This window comes from Propithecus coquereli, unplaced genomic scaffold (genome assembly GCF_000956105.1).
Source record: "Propithecus coquereli isolate 6110/MARCELLA unplaced genomic scaffold, Pcoq_1.0 Scaffold322, whole genome shotgun sequence".
Taxonomy (NCBI): domain Eukaryota; kingdom Metazoa; phylum Chordata; class Mammalia; order Primates; family Indriidae; genus Propithecus; species Propithecus coquereli.
The window spans coordinates 1,006,372-1,014,748 of NW_012148864.1; the positions used below are offsets into that span (position 1 = coordinate 1,006,372).

Here is an 8,377-nt window from a genome sequence, read left to right on the forward strand (position 1 = left end):
ATGTCTGGCCAGGTACTGGTGGAAAGGGCTCTATGACATGTCTGTTTCAAAAAAGAGTCCCACTGTAGGCAAATAAAGCATGTTTGCATATTAAAGGTTAAACCTGATCCCATCACCTAATTATATTTGAACATCTATTAACATGCTTCAGTGATGCTGTTCTGAGTTCAGGTATGGCCCCTTGAGAAAAAGTCAGCTTAGTTGGGGTGACAGAAAGGGATAGAGGAAGGAGAGGGGGATAAGGGCACATCTTGGCCCCAAGAGGCTTAGCACAGGGCTGTGAGAGGCCCCCAGGCCTGAGAAGAGGGATCTTGGAAGAGGAGGGAAAGGGCAGCAAAATTTGGCTCTGATTGATCTGGGTCCAAACTTGCAGCTTTGAGAGGCAATGGTGGGGTGGTGTAAGAGCTAACTTCATTTGGTCCACAAATGGATTTTTAAAATAGCTGTGTATTTTGACGTGCATTTTTTTCTTTTTTTCCTTTTGGAGGTGGGGAGACACTGTCTCCCAGGCTGGAGTGCAGTGGCACCATCATAGCTCACTGCAACCTTGAACTCCTGGGCTCAAGTGATCCTCCTGCCTCAGCCTCCCAAGTAGCTGGGACTACAGGTGTGTGCCACCACACCTGGCTAATTTTTTCTATGTTTAGTAGAGACGGGGTCTCACTGTATTGCTCAGGCTGTGATGTGAATCTTTTTTTTTTTAAGCCTCAAATCCATGACTTGATGGATATTGATTAGGATAATTAAAACTTTAAAGTTCATTAATCTAGAATAATATGAGTGAATAATAGCAAAAGGGCAATGTGAATAGGGAAAGGTTATGTAGATTCCTGAAGTCAGGGAGGCAACAGATTAGTTCAGCTGGGAGCTTGTTAAAATACAGAACAGGTTCCTGGGCCCCACTCCTAAAGATTTTGATCAAGTATGACAGATGAGATCTCGGATTTTTGTTTGTTTAAATGACAGGAAACAAGTGACTGCAAATTATTTCACATTTCAAAAAATCATTCAGATTTTATCAGAGAATATGCAGAAATAAGAGCATAGAATAATCCTTCATTTCTACTTATTTAAGATGTAAATCTTAGAAAATGAACACAAAAAACTTTATTTGGGGGGGACTGTTCATATTGTGCTGCCACTTTTTTTTTTTTTGAGACAGAGTCTGGCTCTGTTGCCAGAGTCTGGCTCTGTTGCTAAAGTGCTGTGGCATCAGCCTAGCTCACAGCAACCTCAGACTCCTGGGCTCAAGCGATCCTCCTGCCTCAGCCTCCCAAGTAGCTGGGACTACAGGCATGTGCCACCATGCCCAGCTAATTTATATATATATATATATATATATATATATATTTAGTTCTCCAGATCATTTCTTTCTACTTTCTTTTAGTAGAGACGGGGTCTCGCTCTTGCTCAGGCTGGTCTCGAACTCCTGACCTTGAGTGATCCACCCTCCTCGGCCTCCCAGAGTGCTAGGATTACAGGTGTGAGCCACTGCGCCCGGCTGTGCTGCCGCTTTTGAGGCTAAATAAGATTATTCAGTGAAATCCCCCAAATATAGGAAAACCCTAAGAAATGTAAAGAATACACACTTAGACTCTGGTTTTTATGATCTAGTTTGTGAATATTTCTTCTAGGTTCACAGTGCTTTCTGGAAGGAAAGGAATATGATAATTTGTCATTTGATCTCCCTCTGATCAAGGTCTTCTTTCATCAATTGCTAACAATTTTGGAGGGTTTCAGGATATTTATCCTCCCAGGACTTTATTTCTTCTTTGACTCTTGGTCACATCAGATTTTCTAAGGAACTAACACAGCAAAATCCATTGTTCCACCTACTGTAAAAGTAATGGCAGCCAACCAAAAACATGCCGTGGTGCCCTTGGTAGCCTTGTAGAATGTATGTGGGGCTGAGGGAGAAAGATTCTAGAATTTAGAACTCCCAGGAATCTAATTGTAAAGTTTCCTTGGGGATTCCCAACACATTTGGTCTTTCCCACTTTTACCTGGAGTATTGGTGGCCACGTGTGCCTTTCCCCAGTCTCTTGAGTCCTTCCTCTGCACAGCCGCCAGCGTAATCTAAAAGCCAAGATCTGACAGTGTTATGTCTTAGCTGGAGACCCTGAACTGCTCCCCACTGGGTAAAGTCCCCAACTCCACAGTGAGCCCTGCACCTTATCCCCAACTCAGCTTGCCTGCTTGGTGGAGTCCCTGCCTGCTGTCCTCCAGCGGGTATAAATGCCCCAGATGCCAGCTCTCCACTCCATGGGCCATCCCACCTCCCAGGAAGGCTTGTCTCCTGTTTCTCCACTGGGCATGTCCTTCCTCAAGGTTCAGCTCCAATGTCACAGCTTCGACCCTTCTGGACCTCCTTCATAGGGACAGAATTAATCCTCTCTTCTGAATATTTCTGTGAAGACTTTTTGTAGTCCTTCAACCAATATGGAAGAATGAAGTGCCTCCCATATGCCAGGCACGGTGCTAGTGCCCAGCTCAGGTCATACCGCACAAGGCCAGGGTCCCACCGACCTGTGGGACACCTTTGGGTGAATTACCAGGAAGCTCCCCTCCTCCTGGATGACATAGCCCTGAGCCAAGACAGAGGCTTGTCCAGTGGAGTCTGATTTGGGATCTTTGTACTGTACAAACCAAAACCATAAATGGTGATCTATGTCCCTTGTATTAGAGTTGTGTAGCTTAATGGTGCTTTATGCACTCAGCCCTTTGAGGGAATTATTTTCTCAGTACCTAACCTAATACTGAATAGGTGTGTTCAATAAGTATCTACTAAAATTAGTGGATAAATTGACAGAAACAATGTTTTCTAGAACCTTCCTCTGTGCGGGGTGAAGTAGGGAAGAATGTCCTTAAAATCCTTTTACAGGTCGTGTGTGGTGGCTCATGCCTGTAATCCCAGCACTTTGGGAGGCCAAGCTGGGAGGATTGAGTGAGCCCAGGAGTTCGAGACCAGCCTGAGCAAGAGCAAGACCCTTTCTCTACAAAAACTAGAAAAATTAGCTAGGTGTGATGGTGTGCACCTGTAGTCCCAGCTACTGGGGAGACTGAGATAGGAGGATCACTTGAGCCCACTGTTTGAGGTTGCAGTGAGCTATGATGCCACCACTCTAGCCAGGGTGACATAAAGAGACCCTATCTCAAAAAACCAAAAAAAAAATCCTTTTACAAATCTATTTATATGGCTGGAGCAGAGGAGTCTATGTGAACCTCAATGACTCTCCAAGATCGGTAATTTGCAACCACGGTTGCACATTAGAATCACCGGGGAAGGTTGAACAGCTACCCATGCCTAGGCCAATCGAATCAGAATCGTAAGAGGTAGGAGGCACAGGTGTCATTATTTTTCAATTTCCCCAGGTGATTTCTGATAAGAGATTGAGAACTGCTGACCTAGAGAGACTCGGGGCGGGGAGATGACAGCACGTTTCACGTTCTGTATGTCAAGTGCTCTGGAAGGACATAAAAGACACAAAATGAAACAGGGAGCCATCAACAATAGGCTACTGCAGGTGAACAAGCAAGAAGGCGAAAGGACGAGGTTGGTGACTGCTGATCTGTTATATGTCTAGCTTTCATGACAACAGCATTGTATTGGGGGTAGCCCTGGAACAAGAAGTCTGAACGCCGCCATGCTTTTGTAAAGCTCCCCCCGACGCTGGTTCACAGCTGTTTAGCTGACTGTGTTTCCGCGTCTCCTAAAACCTAAATGTTTCCCTCCATAAACTGTACAGATAAGCAGAGAAGAAAGTCCCCTTTGGACTGTGAGGAAATGCTCCAGGGTAACCTCCTTTGTTTTGTGCTGTGGACAGCTGAGATGGGGCTTGCTCTCTCTGGCAGTCCCTGCACCTGCTTGAGCATAGAAAGCACTTTTTTTTAAAATAAAGAGACAGGATCCTCACTATGTTGTCTGGGCTGGAGTGCAGTGGCTATTCACAGGCACAAGCTTAGCTCACTGCCGCCTGGAACTCCTGTGCTCAAGCATCCTCCTACCTCGGCCTCCGTTATATTGGGACTATAGGCATGTGCCACTGTGCCTGGCTCTAAAAAAATGCTTTGCTGATGACTGATTCACACATTACTTAATAGAATTTATTTTTTTAGAGCAATTTTGGGCCCATAGCAAAATTGAGCAGAAGGAACTGAGAGTTTCCCCATAACCACCCTCCCCACCCCAACACTGACACACAAAGCCTCCCCATCACAAACATCCCCCACCAGTGTGGCGTATTAGTTACAAATGATGAACCAGCATTGACACATCATTACCAACTGATGTTCATAGTTTAAATTAGGGCTTATGCTTTGTGTTGTGCATTCTATGGGTTTTGACAAATGCATAACAGCATATATCCATTATGGTATCATACAGGATAGTTTTACTGCCCTAAAAACCTGGATCCACCTAGTCATCCCTTCTTCTCCCCAGATCCCTGGCAATCACCGATCTTTGTACTGTTTTCATAGTTTTACTTTTTCCAGAATGTCAGGTAGTTGGAATCATACAGTGTGTAGCCTTTTCAGATTGGCTTCTTTCACTTAACAATACGCATTTAAGGTTCCTCTATGTCTTTTTGTAGCTTCATAGCTCATTTCTTTTTATTGCTAAATAATATTCCATTGTCTGGCTGTGCCACAGCCTGTTTATTCACTCACCTATTGAGGGTCAACTTGATTGCTTCCAAATTTTGGCAATTATGAATAAAACTGCTATAAACGTTCATGTGCAGGCTTTTGCGTAGACGTAAGGTTTCAGCTGATTTGGGTAAACATCAAGGAACATGAGTGCCATATCATCTGGAAGAGAAGGTTAGTTTTGTAAGAAACTGCCAAGCTGTCTTCCCAAACACCTGAACCATCTACATTCCCACCAGAAACCACTGAGGATTCCTGTTGCTCCTCATCCTCACAGCATTCGGTGGTGGATTTTAGCCATTCTGATTGGTGTGTGGTGGGATCTCACTGCTGTTTTAATTTGCATTCTCTAATAACATAGGATGTCGAATATATTTTCATATGCTGGTTTGCCATCTGCATATCTTTAAAGAGGGATCTATGGATGTTTTTAGGCCAATTTTTAATCAAGTTGTTTATTATCTTACTGTTGAGTCTTAAGAGTTCTTTGTATATCTTACCAGAGATATCTTTTGCAAATACTTTCTCCCAGTCTGTGGCTTGTCTCCACATTCTCTCGACAATGTCTTTTGTAGAGCAGAAGTTTTTAGTTTTCATGAATTCCAACTTGTCACTTTTTTCTTTCACGGATCATGTCTTTACTGTTGCAGCTAAATAGTCATCACCAAACCCATAGTTATCTGGCTATTCTTCTGTAATCTAGAAATTTTATAGTTTGGCATTTTACATTTAGGGCTATGATCCATTTCGAGTTAATTTTTGTGGAAGGTATAGTCTGTGTCTAGGTTTATTATTTTTTTTTAACATGTGGATTTCCAGTTGTTTCAGCACCATTTGTGAAGATTCTCTTTGCTCCATTGTATTGCTTTTACTCCTTTGTCAAAGGTGAGTTGACTATATTTGTGTGGGTCTATTTATGGGTGCTCTGTTCCGTTACATTTATCCCTTTGCCTATTATTTTATCAATAACACACTGTGTACTGTAGGTCAATTATAATAAGTCCCAAAGTTGGGTAGTGCCAAGGCTGGAGTTCAGTGGCATGATCATAGTTCACTGCAGCCTTGAGCTCCTGGGCTCAAGGGATCCTCCTGCCTCAGCCTCCCAAGTAGCTGGGACGATAGCCACAAGCCACTGTGCACAGCTAGCAGTGGACTTTGGATATTAACCTCCTAGTATCCTGAATCTTGCTGTAATTGCTTATTGATTCCAGGAGGTGGTTTTCCATAGAGTCACACTTTTTAAGAAAACAAATTCTCATTGATTTTTCTACCCTTCACTGATCTTCCATTCAAAATTTAACAAATCTTTTTTTTTTTTTTGAGACAGAGTCTCATTCTGTTGCCCTGAGTAGAGTGCTGTGGTATCAGCCTAGCTCACAGCAACCTCAGCTCCTGGACTCAAGTGATCCTCCTGCTTCAGCCTTCTGAGTAGCTGGGACTACAGGCACATACCATGACACCTGGTTTATTTTTCTATTTTTAGCAGAGATGGGATCTTGCTCTTGCTCAGGCTGGTTTGAACTCCTGAACTCAAGCAATCCTCCCACCTTGGCCTTCCAGAGTGCTAGGATTACAGGCATGAGCCACCGTGCTCGGGCCAACAAATCTTTATGTATATATTTTTTGTAGAGACAGGGTCTCACTATGTTGCCCAGGCTGGTCTCAAACTCCTAGCCTCTAGTGATCCTCCTGCCTTGGCTTTCCAGAGTTCTGGGATTGCAGGTGGGACCCACCACACCTGGCCACAAAATTTAACAAATTTTTATTAAGCACTTTCTATGCAAGTCATTTTGAAGATTTTAAGTAGGAGAAAACCTAAATGTGAATATTCAAATACCTTGGATTAAGAAATGCTTCTTAGCTATAACACCAAAAGCATGAGCAACCAAAGAAAAAATAGATAAGTTGGACATTATCAAGGTATAAACCATTTGTACATCAAAGGACACTATCATGAAAGTAAAAAGATAACACAGATTGGGAAAAAATATTTGCAGTTTATACATACGATAAGAGTCTATTATCCTCCACTATGATCAGGAAATGAAGGATTATGGACCAGCTAAGGTAGGAAAGAAGAAGGACCCTAATGCCCTCAAAAGGCCACTGTCTGGATTCTTCCTGTTCAAAATTCCGCCCCAAGATCAAATCCACAAATCCCGGCATCTCTCTTGGAGATGTGGCGAAAAAGTGGGGTGAGATGTGGAATAATTTAAGTGACAGTGAAAAGCAACCTTTCATCACTAAGGCTGCAAAGCTGAAGGAGAAATATGAGAAAGATGTTGCCGAGTGTATGTCTAAAGGAAGGTTTGATGGCGCAAAGGGCCCCGTTAACGTTGCCCGGAAAAAGGTGGAAGAGAAAGATGAAGAAGACATGAAGAGGGAGGAGGAGGAGGAGGAGAAGGAGGAATAAAAAACTGTTTATTTGTCTCCTTGTGAATACCTTAGAGTAGGGGAGCGCCGTAATGGACACATCTCTTGTTTGAGAAATGTCTATTGCCTCGACTAGGTTTAATTACAAAATTTGATCACGATCATATTGTTGTCTCAAAGTGCTCTAGAAATCATCAGTGGTTTACATGAAGTGGCCATGGGTGTCTGGAGCATTCTGAAACTGCATCAAAGTTGAACATATTTCCAAACATTTTTAAAATGAAAAGTCACTCTCGTGTTCTCCTCAGTCTGTGCACTTTGCTGTTGTTTTGAGAAGGCATTTAAAGATGTTTCTGGTATTTTTTTTTAATCTGTAATGTGGTGTTAACTATACAGTTATTGGCTAGAAATCCTGAGTTATCAACTGTACATATACGTAGTTTGTAAAAAGAGCAAAACAACCGAGACCAACTCCTACTGCTCCTTGCTTGGCATCGAGGCCAGGGGAAAAGATGCCCTTTGGAGGGGCCATAGCTCAGGGCATGCGCTGTGATCTGGACCTGTTGACACTGCAGCCGGCATCCATTTAGCTTCAGGTTGTCTTGTTTTTGTACATAGCGATATCGCATTCTGCTGCCATTCCTAGCTGTGGACAAAGCGGGGGTCAGCTGGCATGAGAAGTGTTTGGTTCTTTTTTTTTTTTTTTTTAAGTGAAGTAGTTTTTAAACTGTTTGTTTTAAAGCAAACTGTAGGACTCTTCATTGTCAGCAAAGCGGAAAAGCCACCACATCAATAAAAGTTCAAGAACCTTCTGTACTTAAACACATTTGCAACGTTCTGTTATTTTTTTTGTATTTAGAATGCTGACATGTTTTTGAAGTTAAATGAACAGTATTACATTTTTCTAAAAAAAAGTCTATTATCTAAAACATATGAAGAAGTCTTACAACTCAACAGCAACAAAAAATAAACAACCAATTAAGAATGAGCAAAGGCTTGAATGGACATATCTCCAGAAAAGATATACAAACGGCCAATAAGTACATGAAAAAATGCTTAACATCATTAGTCATTAGGACACTGAAGCCACAAAGAGTTATGACTTCATACCCACTAGAGTAGCTATAATTAAGAAAAAACAAAAATAAACAAAAACAGAAAATAATGTGTTGGTGAAGATGTGGAGAAACTGAAACTCTTATATGTTGCAGTTGTAAATGTAAAATGATGCAGCTACTTTGGAAAATGGTCTGGCCATTCCTCAAAAAGTTAAATAAAATATAGCACTTCTATATGATCCAGCAACTTCACCCTTGGGTATACACAAGGGCACTGAAAACGTATATACATATACATA

The 8,377-nt window shown here is 42.1% G+C and overlaps 1 pseudogene; it reads left to right on the forward strand.

The window, feature by feature from the left end:
* Positions 1-7,060, forward strand: LOC105815235 (annotated as a pseudogene).
* Positions 7,061-8,377: the final 1,317 nt, after the last annotated feature.